This window comes from Balaenoptera acutorostrata, chromosome 6, assembly GCF_949987535.1.
Source record: "Balaenoptera acutorostrata chromosome 6, mBalAcu1.1, whole genome shotgun sequence".
Classification (NCBI taxonomy): Eukaryota; Metazoa; Chordata; class Mammalia; order Artiodactyla; family Balaenopteridae; genus Balaenoptera; species Balaenoptera acutorostrata.
The window spans coordinates 32,033,377-32,052,834 of NC_080069.1; the positions used below are offsets into that span (position 1 = coordinate 32,033,377).

General features: G+C 40.1%; 1 protein-coding gene across 1 annotated transcript in view; it reads left to right on the forward strand.

Annotated features, from left to right (window-relative positions):
• The first annotated feature begins 2,966 nt into the window (after nucleotides 1–2,966).
• LOC130708313 (V-type proton ATPase subunit B-like) overlaps nucleotides 2,967–19,458 on the forward strand; it is a 250,105-nt gene continuing 233,613 nt past the window's right edge. The window contains exon 1 of the mRNA XM_057547581.1: nucleotides 2,967–3,060. The gene's annotated coding sequence lies outside the window, so the exon portion shown is untranslated. The remainder of the gene's footprint in view (nucleotides 3,061–19,458) is intronic.

Below are 19,458 nucleotides of genomic sequence, written 5' to 3' on the forward strand. Positions count from 1 at the left end.
GCAGGGAGTGAGCCATGAGGATCTCTCAGAGAAGAATGTTCCAGGTCAAAGGAACAGCTGGTCCAAAGGCCTTAAGGTGGAGTAAGGACAATGCCTTCCAGGAGTTCACACGCTTGTGGCAAAAAAACTAATAAACAAACAAAGTAATTATAAATCATTGTCATTGAGGGTAATAAATCTTAAAGAGAAGGTGTGCCTCATGCGATGAGATCACAGAAGCAAAGGAACCGAGTGCCCAGGGGCGTTTGGAAGAGCCTTGCTGAGCAGGTGGTGTTTTCATTCCTTTCCTTAAATACAGGAAGTATTCAGGAGGATGAGGAGGGCTGCCAGAGGCAGAGGAGTAGCTCAGTGGAGCACTACACATTCAGGAAGAAAGAGGAGCTTTGCCTGGTGCCTAAAGGGGACAAAGGAGGTGATGGGTTAGAAAGGTGAACTGGGGTCAGATCATCAAGAGCCTTGCTTACCGCTAGAAGAACATTTCACTTCTTGAAGATGGTGTGGAGGCCCTGAGGGATTTAAGAGGGAGTGTATTTTTATAGGTAAGAAAATCGAGGCTCCTGAGAAGGTAAGAAACTTCCAGGAGAGGGCCACAGAGCTACTAAGTGGTGGGTCCAAGACTCAAGCCCAAGCTTGCCTGACCTCTGAACCTTGATGACACCAGAACTCCCCCTACATATGTAAGGGTGTGATGTTAGTTACTGCAGAGCAGTTAACTTTGTGAAGTGGGTGCTGTTCTGGTTAGGGAAACCTGGTCAGTGGTTACCTGCCTTGTCTTTGGGAGGTGCAGAATCCACTTTGCCTAGCTCTCTACTTTTCCAAGGAACCCAAAATTTATGTCACCAGTTATTTTACTAACGTTTACATTACAGACAGAAGTGGCTGTAATATATCTCCCTTTTGGTAGTTGAATACATGGTGTTATAGGTATATTGACTTCACTGAAGTCACCCGGCAAGTCACTCCCAGACCTGTGTGAGAACAAGACCAAACAACCTCAAATAAAGATACACCATGAATGTACCCAGTCGACAGGAATATGTTAGGCCCTTTTTTCAGGAGTTAGAGCTACATGTAAAAACAGTTATGTTGAACAAACTTAAATTAGGTGTTTAATTTTTTTAAATTTATTTTTAAAATACATTTATTTATTTAGTTATGGCTGCGCTGGGTCTTCGTTGCTGCGCGCGAGCTTTCTCTAGTTGCGGCGAGCGGGGGCTACTCTTCATTGCGGTACGTGGGCTTCTCATTGCAGTGGCTTCTCTTGTTGCGAGCACAGGCTCTAGGCGCACGGGCCTCAGTAGTTGCGGCACGTGGGCTCAGTAGTTGTGGCTCATGGGCTCCAGAGTGCAGGCTCAGTAGTTGTGGCGCACGGGCTTAGCTGCTCCATAGCAAGTGGGATCTTCCCGGACCAGGGCTCGAACCTGTGTCCCCTGCATTGGCAGGTGGGTTCTTAACCACTGCGCCACCAGGGAAGTCCAAGTTTGGTGTTTTAAATTGGAGGTGCATTGAAATTAGATGAGTAAATATTACATCAGTTGTGCAAGATACTTATAGCTGGTTCTCTCTTTTTTGAAAAAGTAAATATAAAGCTACTGATATAACACATTGTTCTTTTCAGAGATGTTTTTACATCACGATTGTTAAAGAAAAGTCATGTGTTAGCCTGAATGTCTTGTTTTGTTAATGTAAGTGTGAATATACCTAAGCTTAAAGTAAGGCCTGCAATATTTACATCCTCTCTACTGATGTGTGCGTGTTCTCTAGGGAAAGATTTGTAGAAGTATCAAACTTTCAGAATATACTTTTAAAATGTAAGAACATGTTCCTGTTCAGTATTAGTTGTGGGAAGATAGATCATGGACCTGAGAACCAATATATTATTTAGGACAGGTAAACTGAGGTTTAAAAAAAAAAAAAAATAGATCTCTAGGGGACTCCCCTGGCAGTCCAGTGGTTCAGACTCTGTGTTTCCACTGCAGGGGACGCGGGTTCGATCCCTGGTTGGGGAACTAAGCTTTCAAATGCCACGTGGCATGGCCAAAAAAAAAAAAAAAATCTCTAAAGCTCAGTCACTTAAAGAACAAAAAGTCGATCTCTTTCTCATCTTAGGTTCAGGCTGGGAATTCAGATGTAGGGAAGCTCTCCTCCATGCTTTGATTCAGAAATCAAGGCTGCTGGCTGCTTTGACATCTTTAACGTGTGGCTTCCAGGTGGTCCTGAGTGTTGCCACTGCAGTCTGTCTGAATGGGGAAAGAGCATGGAAGAGCACTCTTCGATGTTGTTTATGGGTCTGGTCTGGAAGGAGCACACATCACTTCTGCTAATATGCCCAGGGAGAGAGTTCAGCCACACGCCACACCTAACTGCAAGGGAGGCTGGGAAATGTAGTTGTGCCCCCAGAGAAGGGGAGAGTGTATTTTGATGGACAGCTAGAGGGCTCTGCCTTAACTGCTTATACAGCTTTTTATTGTTTTTTGGTATGCTGATGGGAGAATGATTCCATTAGCAAAAAAGTATCCCCCCTTTATTTGCTACAGATCCTGTGCACTAAACATTCATACTCAAGAAAGCCAAGTCTCATGGGTATCGGCTTGCTTGACTTACATTTCTCACTTTATTAACTTTCCCATAATTTATATCAGTTGAATTATAGGTCTTAGTCACATTCAGGGTGATACCAATTTGCAGTTATTAACCACTGATTCTCAAACTTCAGCAGGCTAAAATCAGAATTTTTTAGACTTCAGATGAAAATCACCTGGAGGGCTTGTTAATGCGCAAATTGCCAGGCCTCACTCCCAGGAGTTTCCTATTTAGTAGGTTGGAGCCGCCCTGGTAATTTGCACTTCTAACAAGTTTCACGTGATGTTGATTTCGCATCCGGGTCCACGCACTTTAAAAACCACTGCCTTGCCCTCTACTAAGGTGCCTGAGTCTTTCTCTGGCGGGCGTTCTCTCCCATCGTCTTACATCAAAAGCAGCGTTCTCTGACCCCCCAAAGGACGTGAAGAGATATCTGCCCACCTTCTGTAAGACAAAACTGAAGTTCTTCTTGAGCTGGTAAGTGTTTTTGGTTAAATGTTTTAGTCTCGAATTGTGCTTTGAATCACTTTTAATTGGAGGGGTAACTATGACTTGTTTTATCGCAGCTCTCTGAAGGGTAACTGGTAGCCTGCCCCAGACTTTTTTTTCTTTTGCTTGGGTTTTCTTGTTGCGCTGTCTGAATTCCAGTGTTGCTGTCCACTGGCTCACAAATGATATTTAAACAGCCTTACTCAGAGGCTGCAATGCGTTGCTTTCATCTCTGTAGGAAGTGAAATACAAGTCAGCGTTACTTGGGAAGTTGTGTTTGTTGTATCAAATGGCTAGCTGGTCTGGGACTTTTAAGAAATGTTTTTAAGTTAACAACCTAATAACCTTTGGGATAAGTAAAAGAATGTATTTTTTATGGTTTGACATCTTTACTTGCAATTTTATTACTTGAAATAATAGGCTTGCTATTGGTTGCTTCAGGTTGCCTATATAACCCCAAATTATCACACATTAAAACTTGTTGTTCTTGTTGTTGCTACTCAAAGAGTTATCTCGGGCAAACAGGAGTCTACCTGAACTACAGTCATATCCTTGGACCCAATTTGTCTGCTTACTTCTCTTGGTGATTTCACAGTAAGACACAACAGGTGCTAATCTGCCTGGGGCAGGAAAGTGCAAAACAGATTTGAGACAACAGTTTTAAGTCTTACAGGTAATTAACTCAGCACGATTTAGCTGGATTTGTACCGAGTGGTTGTTTGCTCATGCTGAGAAAAATAATGCTTCGTCCCTTTCATCAGTGGATCTCAGAATGCTTCACAAATGTTAATTAATGCTTATCACACACCCCATCACCCCCATTTCCAGATGAGAAAACTGAGTGATAGGAGCCAGCAGAGTCATTAGCCTGCAGCCCTGAGGCTGGGTGCAGTGAAGTGAAGGGCGGAAGACTCATTCGGTCTCCTGACCTTGGGGTCATGCTTTTTCCTGTCGCCGCATCTTAAACTTGGACAACCAAGTCCAGCCCTTGCGTCAACCTAACCTATTCAGAACACAAGAAAAAAGTGGGAATTGGGGAAAGATATGTTGTTACTTTTTTTTAAAAGTATTTTCTTAATTTTATTTATTTATTTATTTATGGCTGTGTTGGGTCTTCGTTTCTGTGCGAGGGCTTTCTCTAGTTGCGGCGAGCGGGGGCCACTCTTCATCGCGGTGCGTGGGCCTCTCACTATCGCGGCCTCTCTTGTTGTGGAGCACAGGCTCCAGATGCGCAGGCTCAGTAGTTGTGGCTCACGGGCCCAGTTGCTCCGCGGCATGTGGGATCTTCCCAGACCAGGGCTCGAACCCGTGTGCCCTGCATTGGCAGGCAGACTCTCAGCCACTGCGCCACCAGGGAAGCCCCTGTTGTTACGTTTTGTACAGATAAATCCTGAAAGGAGTGTGGGCGTGTAAGCACAGGTGTGTATGCTTCTGAACACATATCTAACCTTGAGATAGGATTCTTTAGTGCTTAGACAGCATTCTGTAAGTTTATTGGACTTTTTGCCCTGTGGAGAGGGTGACCAATGAATGCCCTCGAATAGGAATGGTCACCTTTTTGCATATGTTAGGTCATGAGTTAGCTGGGAACAGAGGCTCACCTCAGGGAGGGGCTACACCTCAACTCGGCTTTCCACGGGACAAGAAGCATTCCTCCCTGAATGGAAGGGGTACAGTTAACTCAACTTCACAGCAAGTGCCAGCACCTGGTATTCCCAAGTAGCTCCCTGAAAGGCAGGTGCCTGGCCCAGGCTGCCTGTCTGCCGCTTGCAAGGCTACTCTCCCACTGGTCTTAGGGAAAGGGAGAGCAGCAGTGGGGTGGGCTCCTCTCACGGAGCATCCCTCGAGGGTGGCCCTGTGTGGGCGCAACTCTACTGGCCGGGCACCCCTCCCTACAGGGAGACCTGTGCGCCTTCTCAGGGCTCTCCTTCGAGTTCCAGCTTGCACCAGGTGACACTGCTGGTATTTGCCCCGGCCCTTAGCGCAACAAGCCCATTCTAGGAGGTAGAGAGAGTTCTTGATTCTCATTTGGGCCCTCAGTTCGGGCATCTACATCAAACAGTAGGAATGTTTTTGTCTTTGAAGATGAGGACGAAGCAATTGAGAGTCCAAAGTCTGTGCATTTTACAGGGCATCAACATTAGCATAGTATACATGTAATTAACATTTCATGTACACATCTATAAACACACCCACATGAATAGTGGTGGACATTGAGCAACTTCAGGTTTTCCCTATGAAAAAGCCTTCAGGGGCTTCCCTGGCGGCGCAGTGGTTGAGAATCTGCTTGCTAATGCAGGGGGCACGGGTTCGAGCCCTGGCCTGGGAAGATCCCACATGCCGCGGAGCAACTAGGCCCATGAGCCACAACTACTGAGCCTGTGCATCTGGAGCCTGTGCTCCACGACAAGAGAGGCCACGATAGTGAGAGGCTCGCGCACCGTGATGAAGAGTGGCCCCAGCTTGCCGCAACTAGAGAAAGCCCTCGCACAGAAACGAAGACCCAACACAGTCAAAAACAAATAAATAAATTAATTAATTAAAAAAAAATGAGTGTACTTAATTTAAAAAAAAAAGAAATTGTCAAAAAAAAAAAAAGCCGTCAGATACCTTAAGGTGGTAAGAAGCGTAGTTGCTGCTTTCCTATATATCATCTGTACGTTTTTCTTTTTTGTCTGAGATTTGGGTTTCCCCTTCTATAGCTGAGGTCATTGTTGCTCTATGCTGCTCTGTAAGATGATGTAGAATTTTTATTACTGCCTCCCTGTTAGTTTGGTGGTTCTCAAGTGATAGTGTTCCTTGGAATGATCTAGAGATCTTGATTTAAAAAAAAACACAAAACAATTTCAGCTTCCTGGCTCCAGCTGCAGAGATGCAGGTTTAATAGGTCTGGGAGGGGCCCAAATTGCTGTGTTTTTAACCGATATGCCTAGATCATTCAAATGCATGTGGACCACACTTTGAGAAACATTAGTTGCTTTATTTTTTAAATTCATTTATTTTTTAAAATTTATTTATTTTTGGCTGCGTTGGGTCTTTCATTGCTGTGCACGGTCATATGTTATTTGTAATATATGACTTAAAATTAGATACCAACTTGCAAAGATGAGTGGGTATATACATACTCTCTTGAAATTCTTTTTTTAAAAAATTTATTTATTGGCTGTGTTGGGTCTTCGTTGCTGTGCATAGGCTTTCTCTAGTTGCGAGCGGGGGCCACTCTTCGTTGCAGTGTGCAGGCTTCTCGTTGAGGTGGCTTCTCATTGCAGAGCACGGGCTCTAGGCGCGCAGGTTTCAGTAGTAGTGACATGTGGGCTCAGTAGTTGTGGCTCATGGGCTTAGTTGCTCCATGGCATGTGGAATCTTCCCGGACCAGGGATTGAACCTGTGCCCTGCATTGGCAGATGGATTCTTAACCGCTACGCCACCAGGGAAGTCCCTAGTTGCTTTATTTTTTGCATTTGTGTATTTTGAGTACAGCCTTTGCCAAAGCTTTACTCATATAAAATAGCGGTTGCTTACTTTGTTGGTTAAACACCAAGAATAGCTTTTGCCACTTAACTGGTCTCAAAGCGTCTCTCTTACCTGATGTCCTCTCCTGCCTGTGATCTCTTTATCCTCATGTGTTCATTTTGATACACAAAGGTAAAAGAAAAAAAATGTGTGTTCTACAAGAAGCATAACTTTTGGTAGGAGTCCTAATTTAGAAATCTCCCTGTTAACACATGGTCATAACACCATTAAGCACCCTTAGGTGGCAATTAATGAGTTTTTGTTTAAATAACTAGAATGGTATGCTTTTGGGTGGCCCAGTTCTTAGGAAACGATTATTATCGATCAATCAAAAAGCTGTTTCTGTGTCTATATGTATATACATATATAGAAATATACATTATACTGTACATGATAAGAAATGAATGGGCAGTCTAAGTTTAGCAAGTTTGATTCCAGTCCGTGGCAGCAGCTAATACTATATATTACTTTAGAGATGGGCAAAGTATGACCTACAGACTAAGTCACGTCTACGGCCTGTTTATCAAAACACAGCCAAGTCCATTTGTTTACGTATCATCTATGACCGCTTCTGTGTTACAAAGGCAGAGTAGTTTTAACAAAGGCTCTGTGGTCCACAAAGCCTGAAATACATACTACCTGGTCCTCCACAGTAGAGTTCGCCTTCACTGGCTCTACATGATATGGTGGGCCGTTTCTGTGGTCACTGCCCACGTGGAATACACACGAGCGTAAATAAAATTTGTCCCTGTGGGGCATTATATTTCCTATTGGCCTGTCTGGAGAATTGGGATCACTCACTGGTTGAGTATTCTACTGGATTCCCTTGGGCGTAAGCGTGGCGGAGCTACATTTAAAGTACACTTGCAATAGGTTACAAAAACTTGCTATTGTGTAATGCCTCAAAGTGTCTTACACCACGGTTTTGCAAACTGTACTCTGAGAAATGCTAGTATACTTTTAGATATGACTGTGTATATAAAAAAATAAGTTTGGTAAATGATGTAATAGACTCGTAATTCTTCTATACAATCTCTCAGATTGAATATCCTCCATTTCTAAAAAGAAAATACAGCATGGAGTGTTTTCCAAACTTTTTTAACCCAAATGGTTTTTGAGGAATAATGACTTTTTTGTGGGAGCATAAATTGGGACATGCTGGCCTAAGTTAAGCCCCTGCTTTATTTTGCTACAGCATGGTTCTAAATAATTCTAAATAAGCAGGATTTGTCTTTCTGCACAGTTGGGTCAGGAAATTCCATGCACTTAGTTGCAGCTCTGCTCACCTTGTTGAAACACTATTAATTTGTGGCTTCAAAGTCTACATTCACACCATTCCACTGACTAGAACTGCTCATTCTAATTGTTTTCAACACTGTTGCTGTTTAAAAAAGCAGCCTCCAAAGACTGCCTCCAGAGCTGGGCCAGTTATTTAAGATGCTGACGCAGAACAGCGATACAGCCTAAGAAAGATGTGCCGTTAATGAACGTGTCTCTAACTTATCATTGTCCTCCTTCCCTTCTGATCCCGTTGTCAACTTCGTTTAGTTCATTAATAACTAAGGAAGAATTTTGCTGCAGTGTTTGTGGTCTTATAAAAAAATGTGCATTATATACAAAAAGCGTTGTTTTTTTTCCCACCTTCCCTTGTGTGTGTGGGTGGAGGAAGTGGTGTGACACATACGTGGAGAGAAGAAGCTTTTATCCCGTGCAGTGTTTTTTGGCTGTATTAGGAAGTTTATCTTGAAATGCATCAGCGGCGTGAATTCATGATAAATATGCTTGAGCAAGGGTCTCTCGCTCTGTGTGTGTGTGTGTGTGTGTGTGTGTGTGTGTATTTTGGAGGTTATGGGGACTTAGCCTCCAAAAGGACTTTTTTCCTAATCACAAATCACTTACTGTGCTTAGAACTGTGATTGTACTGCCCAGACTGATTCATCCCAAACCACTGATTCACTCAATGACTCTGGGATACACGTTACCCTTCTACTCTGAGCCAACAGTTCCCTGTTCACGTTTGGTAGTTTCTGGAGACGTTTATGAGACTTAGAGAGAATGTATTAATTTTAATGCATTCAGAAGATGTTACACAGGCATTTAAACTGCTTTCTCCAAGCTAGTTCAGATGGTGATCTGGAAGCCTAACCACCTGGAGCCATAAATGAGCAGGTGTGGGATAGGCAGCTTGAGTCCACTGGCTCAGGACAGTCAAGTATAAAATTAACTTGAAACACAACAGAGAAATTTCACTTGTACCCTGAGACCTGAGCTCCTTCCACGATGTTCTACAAGTGAGTTTGCTCTTCTGAAAGCAGAGCTCTAATTTGTATTAACTGTCTGATGTATCTGTAGGTGTCCGCCAGCAGGTGTCTATGTGGATCAAGGCAGCAGTGACCGAAGGTGTAGTGGCTGTTCTTTTTTTCCCATGCTCTCTTTGTGAGCAAGTCCTAGCATCTTAATCAGGAACAGCACATGCCTGTAGGAGTCTGATGTTTTTCTCATAATTCACACCTTTGCAAACAGTGCCTCAGTCCTAGGAGGTTAGCTCACCAAACACTGCTCACCAATGCTTCTCTTTCCACTCCCTGACTTTGAGTTTTTCCAGGGGTGTGTTGGAGGTGGCTCACAAAAGACAACGCTGTGCACATCACCTAACGCCATGTTCAGTGATGGCAGGTGGCCGCCAAGTTGGGAGTATTTGCAAATAGGGCTCTTCCCCCAAAGAAGACCGGCTGTTAAACCTTTACTAGCACACCACTGGGTTCTTTCTGTCTAATCTCGTCTCCCAGGATTGTTTTTTTGGCAGGTACAACTTCAGTATGTGTAGAACTTAATCTAAATTGTTCTACTTCTTTGGACTTTATCTTTGATTCATTTATCAGTATATTTATATTTGAGTACATCCTATATACTAGGCACTGTGCTAGGTTCTAGGGAAAAAGTATAATGTCTTATCCTTTAAAAAATAGATAAAATTAATAAAAGTGTCATTTTTTAATAAAAAATATTTAATAAATAAATACTTGATAAAACTGGCTTTCTTATTATTTTCATAATATTGCACAAACATCACTGTTTAACTCCAGGATATTTCTATCACCCTCAAAAGAAAGAGCAGGTCTCTTCGTCTCCTGTCAACCACTAGTTTTTCTCTATGGATTTGCCTTTTCTACTGGACATTTCATATAAATGAAACCATACTGTAGATGGATTTTATCTGCTTTCAGTTAGCATAATATTCTCAGGATGCATCCATGTTGTAACAACATGTGTCAGTACTTTATTCTTTATGGCTGTATAACATTCCACTAAATGTACTACATATTGTCTATTTTTCTATAATGGACTATTTTCAGTGTTCAGCTATCATAAATAATGCTGCTATGAATATCCATGTATACTTGCTTGTATGACCATCTTTTTTTAAAAAATTTATTTTATATTCTGGTATAGTTGATATGCAATGTTGTATTAGTTCCAGGTATACAGCAAAGTGATTCAGTTATACATATATCATTTCTTTTTTAGATTCTTTTCCCATACAGGTTATTATAGAATATTGAGTAGAGTTCCCCATGCTATACAGTACATCCTTGTTGATGTGTTTTATATATAGTAGTATATATATGTTAATTCCAAACTCCTAATTTGTCCTCCCCACCCATCTTTCTCCTTTGGTAAGCATAAGCATAGACATTTTTTTATCTGTCTTGTGTCTGTTTCTGTTATATAAATAAGTTCCTTTGTATCATCTTTTTAGATTCCACATATAAGTGGTATATGATATTTGTCTCTCTCTGTCTGACTTCATTTAGTATGATAATCTCTAGGTCCATCCATGTTGCTGCAAATGGTATTATTTCATTCTTTTTTATGGCTGAGTAATATTCCACTGTATATATGTACCACATCTTCTTTATCCATTCCTCTGTCGATGGACATTTAGGTTGCTTCCATGTCTTGGCTATTGTAAATAGTGCTGTAGTGAACATTGGGGAGCGTGTATCTTTTCGAATTATGGTTTTCTCCAGACATATGCCCAGGAGTGGGATTGGTGGATCATATGGTAGCTCTATTTTTAGTTTTTTAAGGACTCTCTATACTATTCTCCATAGTGGCTGCACCAACTTACATTACCACCTGTCTATGGATTTGCCTAGGCCTATTTGCCTAGGAGGGGTCCCTTTTCTCCACACTCTCTCCAGCATTTATTGTTTGTAGATTTTGATGATGGCTATTCTGACTGGTGTGAAGGTGATACCTCATTGTATTTTAGAATCTTTTGGGTATATACATAAGAATAGCACTGCTGGGGGTTATGATAACTTTATGTTTAATTTTTTGAAGTAATGCAAAATTGTTTAAGTGTCTGTACTAGTACACATTTTCACTTATACTAAGGTTACAATTTTAATGTATCCTTGCCAACAACTTTTATTTTGTAATTTTTTAAAATTACAGCTGTCTTAGTGGGTATGGAATGGTATCTCATTGTTGCTAGGTTTTTTAATCTCCCTGATGCCTAATGATTGAGTATTGTTCATGTGCCTATTGGCTATTGTGTGTTGTATTCAAATCCTTTGTCCGTGAATCCTAGACTTTCATCAAATATCTTTTGTAAATATCTCTTTCTTGACAATGTCCTTTATGTATAAGTTTTAATTTTGATGTCTGATATATTTTTTCACTTGATTCTTTTGCTTTACTTGTCATATTTAAGAAACCGTTGCCTAATCCAACTTTGTAGATTTCACCAAAGTTTCCTTCTAGGAGTCTGAGATTTTTTGTTGTTGGAAGTTTTTGACTTGACTCGATCCCTTTACTTGCTATAGGTGTATTCAGATTTCCTCTCTTTCTGAGTCAGTTTTAGCAGTTGGTGAGTTTCTAGGAATTTGTCTGTTTCATCTAGGTTATCTAATTTGTTGGCATACAACTATTTACTATTTTCTCTTTTTATTTCTGGAGAGTTTATAGTAATATCCCCACTTTTATTACTGACTTGAATAATTTGAGCCTTTGAGATGGGTGGTTAGGTTATGGACTTAAAATTAATAAGGGTCAGATTTTTTTCCTTACAAGCTAATAAGTTAGTCTGCCACAGTGAGGTGGATGCTAGTTGAAGATACAGTGCTCCTGGGTCAGAGACAAAGGACAATTAGCATTAGCGAGAACAGCAACATTTTTTGGTGCTACTTCTGTAGGGCAATATGAAAATAGATGACACTTACACACATACAATGGGTTGTGTCAGAGGAGAAGAACCCGGAGCTCATGGAACCCAACTCTTTTATAATGGGAAGTAAGCATGCCCGCCCTTTGCCCCACAGGGAGGTGCTCTTTAACTTTTAAACCTTAAAGTATTTAACACCTTAAATATAGTACAATGTACTCTTTGCTATACGAACACCTTAAATATCGTCTGGAACAAAGTGCAGTTTGTGCCTCACATGCAAAGACATGCAGAAAAAAAAAAAACCCGTGGAGAGTGTCTCCTTCAAAGTCAGAAAAGTACACAGAAAGTAGGGTATGAGAGGTGGCAAGGACTTTGGATTTCACTTTGTGTAAAGGGATGTCATTTTAGGGTTTTGAGGAAAAGTGGCACGTGTTCATTTTTGTTTTGAAAGAATCACTCTGCTTCTGTGTAGAGACTAAACTGTATGGACGAAAGAGTGAGAGCAGTTAGGAGGCTATTAAAATACCCAAGACAGATTATAATGATTAATTTAGTGGTGGAGGTAGGGATAAATGGTCAGATTGACAATTTTGATGGCAGAATCCACTGGATTTTTGGTGGGTTGTATACAATTTGGGAGGAGAAGAGTCCACTGGGACGGACAACACTGGGGTACAAAATAGGTTGGGGGACTATAATCAAGAATACTGTTTTGGGTGTCCAGTTGACATCTAGGGGAGATGCAGGGGACATCACTGGATATAGGAGCTTGTGGTTAGGGAGAGATCAAAGCTGGAGATGAGCTATTGACTCCCAAATTTTATATTTGTCATTTAAAGCCCTGAGGCTTTGTAATGTTTCAGTTTCTTTTTATACTCTGTCCCATTGTAGTCAGAATACTGAACCCTGGTGTCCTTCTGACATTCGGAGGTCAGAAAGAAGAGGATTCAGCAAATGAGAGGAAAAACCAGGAGACAACTTGACCTTAGAGCTAGATAAATATGATAGTGATGGTGATAAGGGTGACCCCCCAACACTAGGTGGGGAGCTTTGTTTACAAGATACAGATTCCAAAATGACTTTCAGAGTCCCGTTGGTATTTAAATTGGAAACAATGTAATTGTTAATCTGCCGGCCATGGAAGTTAAGAAGGAATTTGGAGGGATGGGGAGAGTTTTGGTGAAGGGAACTGGGAATAAGGGGAGAGAGGATGCCTGGACCACATGGTGAGGTGGCTAGAGAACTTGTAGAGTTTGTTATTTTAATTGTTAGGAAGTAAATCCATCTTTTTGCCCAAGCCTTCAGTAATGTGTGCTACACAGAAATGCTTTTAGCGTCTGTGTATGTTGTCGTGTATGAGAACTAAGATAGTTGTCTACATCTGATGGAGAGCAGAGGGGAGGGGCAGAAGAAGCCACAAATCTAGAGAGAGGAGTAAGATGTAGACTTCTGTAGGAATGGCAACTTGAAGCTAGAAGGGACAAGGGTAGGGAAGTCACAGGGAATGCAGAGACCTTTGGTCAGAGGATCAAGCTGGGATCTACGTTACACCTAGGTAACCTAGTAGCTCCCTGATTCTTCCATCATATTAACTGCTTTGGACTGGGACCTCTTGCCATTTAACTTTTAGTATTCATGCTGATTTTCATAATTGCTTGGACTCTTAGTCTTGGCTGCCACTGGACAACACTATTGTGCTGTCAACCTTGCTCTGGCCTTGCCCTTTACTTCTGAAACAGGCCAAGTGAGATTGATGGTCATTTCATGCTTCTAACTAAGTACAAATAATTACATTGAATAAGGATGTAGCCTTCTCTGAAACAAGGAAGAATGTATCTTTATGTTTTCAGCTGCCAGCTTTTCAAAACACACTCTGTCTTTTCCCTCACTTCTGGGTTCTTCTTGTTGTTTTTTTGTAGATGGTGGTAATTAATTCTTGTCATCACTTAGACAAGTTAACTCCATATTTAAAGAAAAAAAAATTGTTCTTCCTAAAAGGAAGTTTTGACAAACCTCCTGTACCTTTTAGAAAATGGTTAGTTGATAATATTTTTGATAGACTCTGAATCCTGGTTTCAATATTTGAATGCTAGAGAGAGAACACAGAAATAAACCAATAGTGTTGAAGTAATGGAAGAAAAAATTGGATTTATGAATCTAATCTTCCGAACTCTCCAATAATTCCTCATAAATTAATAGGTTAGGTAGTGCTACTCCTCTGGTCTGCGCTTGACTTTATCCTTCTTCTCTAACCCTCTCTCAACTCTCCCTCCCTTCCTTTCTTCTTTTATTCCTAAATGTACCCCATAAACCCCAAAGCTAAAAAAATATTGAACCGCAGTTGAATCTGAGTCCAGATCTCATAGAAGTTCAGATCTCACCTTTAGCACCTTCCATCCTTGTGAACTTTTTTTTTTTAAGAAATTCGCGTTCTTTTATTTATTTATTTATTTATTTATCCATGACTGTGTTGGGTCTTCGTTTCTGTGCGAGGGCTTTCTCTAGTTGTGGCAAGTGGGGACCACTCTTCATCGCGGTGCGCAGGCCTCTCACCATCGCGGCCTCTCTCGCTGCGGAGCACAGGCTCCAGACGTGCAGGCTCAGCAATTGTGGCTCACGGGCCCAGCCGCTCCGCGGCACGTGGGATCTTCCCAGACCAGGGCTCGAAGCCGTGTCCCCCGCACTGGCAGGCAGACTCTCAACCACTGCGCCACCAGGGAAGCCCCCCTTGTGAACTTCTTAAGGTAACTTTTCTGCCTCGGTTTCCTAACCTTTCAAATGGGGGTAATATTATTACCCTATCACATAGGGCTGTTGGGGAAATTAAAATAGACAATAAATACCAAGTGATTACAACAATGCCTAACATACTAAGCACTCAGTAAATGTTAACTTTTGTTAGTCTTCAAATAGACTCATACTTAAACTAGAGAAAAGTGTTTTGTAATGATGTCCTTTTGTATAGAAGAAGCTGGAGCTGGGGGGAAAAAAAGAGATCAAGATAAAGGCCTATCTTCTCTGAGCGAAATCAAGAAAGACTGTGCCAGTTGGTTTCTTTCTTTATTGCTCGTCATCTACGTAGCTCTGCCCTTTAGATGCTATTGAAAGAGCATGCGCTTTGATACCTGCAGGCCTACCACTGGCCTTGAAAGTAACAAAAAACAGTGACTTTGAGTCATTAATTTAACTTCTGGAGTTCTGATTTCTTATATCTAAAACGGGGAATAGTAACTTGGAATCACATATACTATGGAAATGTACCTTGAAAACATTACCAAGACTCACCCTGGGTTGGAAGCTTTTTAACATTCTACTGTAAGTAAATGCGGGCTGGGTATGATTTCACAGGGTTCATCTGGTCTTTGCAGACTGACTTAGCCACACAAGTTCTACTGTTTGTAGGGAAATTACTTCAATTAATCCCTGAATGGCAGCTCTCTCCCCTGGCATAGCAGACAGCAGCTGTTCAATACCCCAGAACAGGAGACAGCAGTCTTGGTTTGTGAAAGGGAGGACAAATTTTTTGTTCAACTGTAATCACAGAGGACTTAAGGAGGGGGTAGAAGTTTTTCCAGAGTGGAATCATTTCCTCTCCTTTATTCAAAACAGAACGCAAAAACAGATGAACGACTCCTCCCTGTGTCATGACAAAAGAAATCCAGTTCAGTCATGGTCCTTCTCTCCCGGCTACCCATCCTTAGGACCCAGGCATTCAGTCTCAGAATCACCAATGGACTAGAATATAATGGCTGTTTTGGAGAAGTTATGATCTATCTTGTCAGAGGCCTTCTGGGGACACTTCAATCCTTGTATTAATACACAATACCCTGGAAATGGTTCTTTGGAAACCATCTGAATATATTACAAAACCCTGAGGTTCAGCAATCCCAACTCAACTGACTGAAAATTCTTTTGATTTTGATAATTATTTCAGGGTACAAACAACAGTACACCACCTTGAAGCACCTTTTTTTCCCCCTGGAACTTGCAGGGAGCCGTACATCTACATTAGAGACCTGTCTCGCACAGGATTTCATTGGAATAACCAGAGCTATTATAAATAATCTCTCATAGTAGCTAAAACCGTAAGCTTTTTTTTTTTTTTTTTTTTTTTATTTTGCAATGCCTCTTAGAAATGGTCAAACTGCTTTATATTTAATTCTTACGAAAACAATTTGCCCTTGGACAGGTCCTTGGTTTTCTCTCTGATGTGTTTGTGTAATTTTTTCCGTTAACAGATTCAGGCATTTTGGCATTAAAGGCATTCAGGCGTTAAAGGCAGATTAATGGATGTTTAATTCAATAAACAGCATAGGATTAAACCCAGTACCCGAAGTGAGGTGATGTAACATATTTTAGCAAGGGTCTTAGTTTTTCCTCTTTACTCCCAAGCCCCAAATTGGCTTCTACTTTGACAAAATTATTTGTATATTTCTTGGAGCTATTTTCCTGATCGTGCAGTGTTTGAATCCAAGGTGGCCTATTTGATCCATCTGTGTTTCTGTTGAGGTTGGTTCCTGGCTGAATGGTTTTCTGAAAAGCATTAAGAAAAGTTCTTTAAATATAGAAAATTGGTCCTTTCAGCTGGAATAGGTAATGCTTTCCTCACTATTTTTTCCTGTGGTTAGTCAGAAACAAGTTAGAAAAGAACTAGTAGAATATGGGTGGGAATAAGTTGTATGGGGGGGTGCTCTAAGTTGTCAAGATGACTCTCCGGAGAGGAAGTTAAATGTAGATCAAAGAACTAACCATGTAGCTCAAAGGAAATGAAGAAGGACAAATAAAGCTCAGGAAACAATAAATTAGAAGAAAAAAAGGGTATCGTAATCTATTTTTATAATAAAACAGTTAAATCTTATTTGTTATCATTAAGTCATTAGCTCATCTAATCAAGAAAAAGAATACCCAAACGCATAATTAGGAATGAGAAATGTGAAATACCTACAATTAGAGAATATAGCCAAAAATGTATGCAAAAATAGGTGAATTTATGTAGATGAAAAACTCCTTTTCAAGGAAAATATGGATTACCAAAACCAAGAAAAGTTAAGCTTGACTAGACCAATAATCATAAGGATGAGAATATTAAAAAAAAAAAAAACAACCCAAAAAAACCCTTAAAGATTTGAACCATATGATTTCACAGAGGAATTCTTTTAAACATTTAAGCAACAAATAATCCCTATGTTATTTCTACTGTTCTCCTTTTGTTTTATCTGGTTCCCGCCCCACCCAACTCCACCCAGGAAATCTACCTTGACCACATCAATACCCACCCACCTACCCACTCCTACATAGAATAGATTACTCTTACTCACAAATGTTGATAAAACAACTCTAAATAGAAAAATTTCAAATAGAATTTAAGAAAAAATTTTAACCCTAATCAAATAGGGTATATTACAACTTTTGTGATTGTATGTGAACGACTCCACTGAGATCCTTCAAGATTTCATATTGGTTTATGGAAGCAGCAGGCCCAGGCTTCAGTGTGGCGTTAGACATAAAAGTATCCATAGGCTCAAACAATGTGTTCTTTTATTTATCAGTTCTGCTTTCCCTTTGTGTTAAAGTAATTGAACAAGGAGGCCATTAGCCTGGGGTGGTTCTAATGCCTTGGTAACCTAGGTTTTCGTTGGCTGACATAAGCCAGAGTCAGTGCACTCCAATCTAGGAAAATGAAACTTAAGAACAACCAGGACAAACAGCCAACTAGGCTTTCCCAAATAAGGCAACTGCCTAAGTGATAGGCAGTCGAATAATCTCCTTGCTTTGCTTCTACATAGTCTCTATAAAAACCTCTTCCCCCGTTCCTATCACTGAAGGGTTCCTAACCACTTTTGGTTTGGTGCAGTCTGATTGGAATTGGTGTATGCTTAAATAAAACTCTTAACTGTGGCAAATCAAAATTTATCTTTTAACAGTTGATGACACCTTCCTTTTTTCCTTTGTAGGGAAGGGAGGATGGCTGAAAGCAACTTGTTGCTCGTGTTTTCTAACCCAGGAGAGAACTCTGACCTTAGTGTCGCATGCTCGCTTCTGTCTCATTAAACCCACTTAATTTTTTTCTAGGCTTTGTCTCTGTGCCCTTCTCTATTGGCAACAATTGAGGGGCAAAGTAAACATGTAAAATAACATGGAATGGGGGAGAGGTAGCCTCTCAAAGAAAGGGATGCTGGTGCATTAATATGGTATGTCCATTATGAAGGGTTTGTTCTAAGAATACATATCTGGTTAGATATTAAAATGTTTCTTATGACTTTACTGTATTTACTATATTATGGTCTTAGGTGTGAACAGACATTAGATCAGCTCTTTAAATGCCAAAAATGCATTTAATATAATTGAATATCTATTCTCAAAGTAATTTTAATTAAAATTGTAATTGAAAAATTCATTAAAAAATAGGTATCTCAAACTAACAGGTAGTATAGAGCTTAATGGTGAAACACGTGATGAATTGTCAATAGTAAGTAGTTTGAAGAGAGCTTGTTATCAACACTGACATACCATGTTTAGGGTATGCTTGCTAATGCACTTAGATACTATAACAACAAAAGGGATGATAATATTTGAAGAAAGAATCAAGTTATTATTGCAAGCCGATTATTTAACTGAAAAATTAAAAGGATCAAAGGAAGATCCGTTGGGCACTATATTATGGCACCCCTCCCATTGCACACAAGTCTCATCCATCCCAAAGCTTTATATAAGCTAGTGATTCTCAAGCGTTTCCCAGGAAACTTGTAGGGGGTCAAAACAGTCTTTATAGTAATACTAAGACCTAACTTGCTTTTTGCTTTGTGTAGACATTTGCACTAATGGTATAAATCCAATGGTGGGTAAAACTGTTGACATCTTAGCACAAACTCAATATTATGTACTCATAGTACAAAAAAGGGCTAGTTTGAAGTAATGTCTTGATAAAGCAGTCTAAAGGATTAATTGACACATGAATAAACATCTTTGTAATATTCTGTGTGACAAAGTGAGAAGTACACAAACACTTCTGCTGCAAGTGAAGTATGATGGTTATCCTGAGGAAGAGACATCTGATTTTTTTTTTTTTTTTTGAGTTGTGAGTTGAACTAGCACCTTCTTATTTTTAAGAACCATATACTCTTTTATTTGAAAGTGTAACTGACAAACTGGTTACTTAGACCTAGGTTTATTTTTTTAAATAAAATTTATGCAAAATACCACTTCAAAGAAAACAACTGACAGTGTTGCTGATGATAAAAATTTAAGCTTTCAAATAAAAATTTTTTGAAAACTTGAATCTATCACTATGATAGATTCAAGTGGCATTCAAAAATGAGCTTGACATTTTTGAAATACTTAAAAGCTTTTTCCTATGACATTGATGTTAATATTAACAAATGTGATTTCTATTGATAAGGTATAATTGATAAGGTATAATATGCTAACATTTGGAAGATCTACCTCTGAACACAGGGATCTAATATTTTCAAAGTGGCCGATGCGTGACTTCCATGAACCTATCAAGTAGATATAAAGGATCCATTCCAAGTGCAAGACAGACAGATGAATTTTCATATAATAAAGCATGAGAAATTAATTTCTATCACTTCAAATTTCCAAATTGCAACTACCACTTGCCAGGTTTTAGTGGGGTATCCAAAAATAATATACACAATTATTTTTCTAATAAGGCTATATTTTCTTACACTTCCATCAAA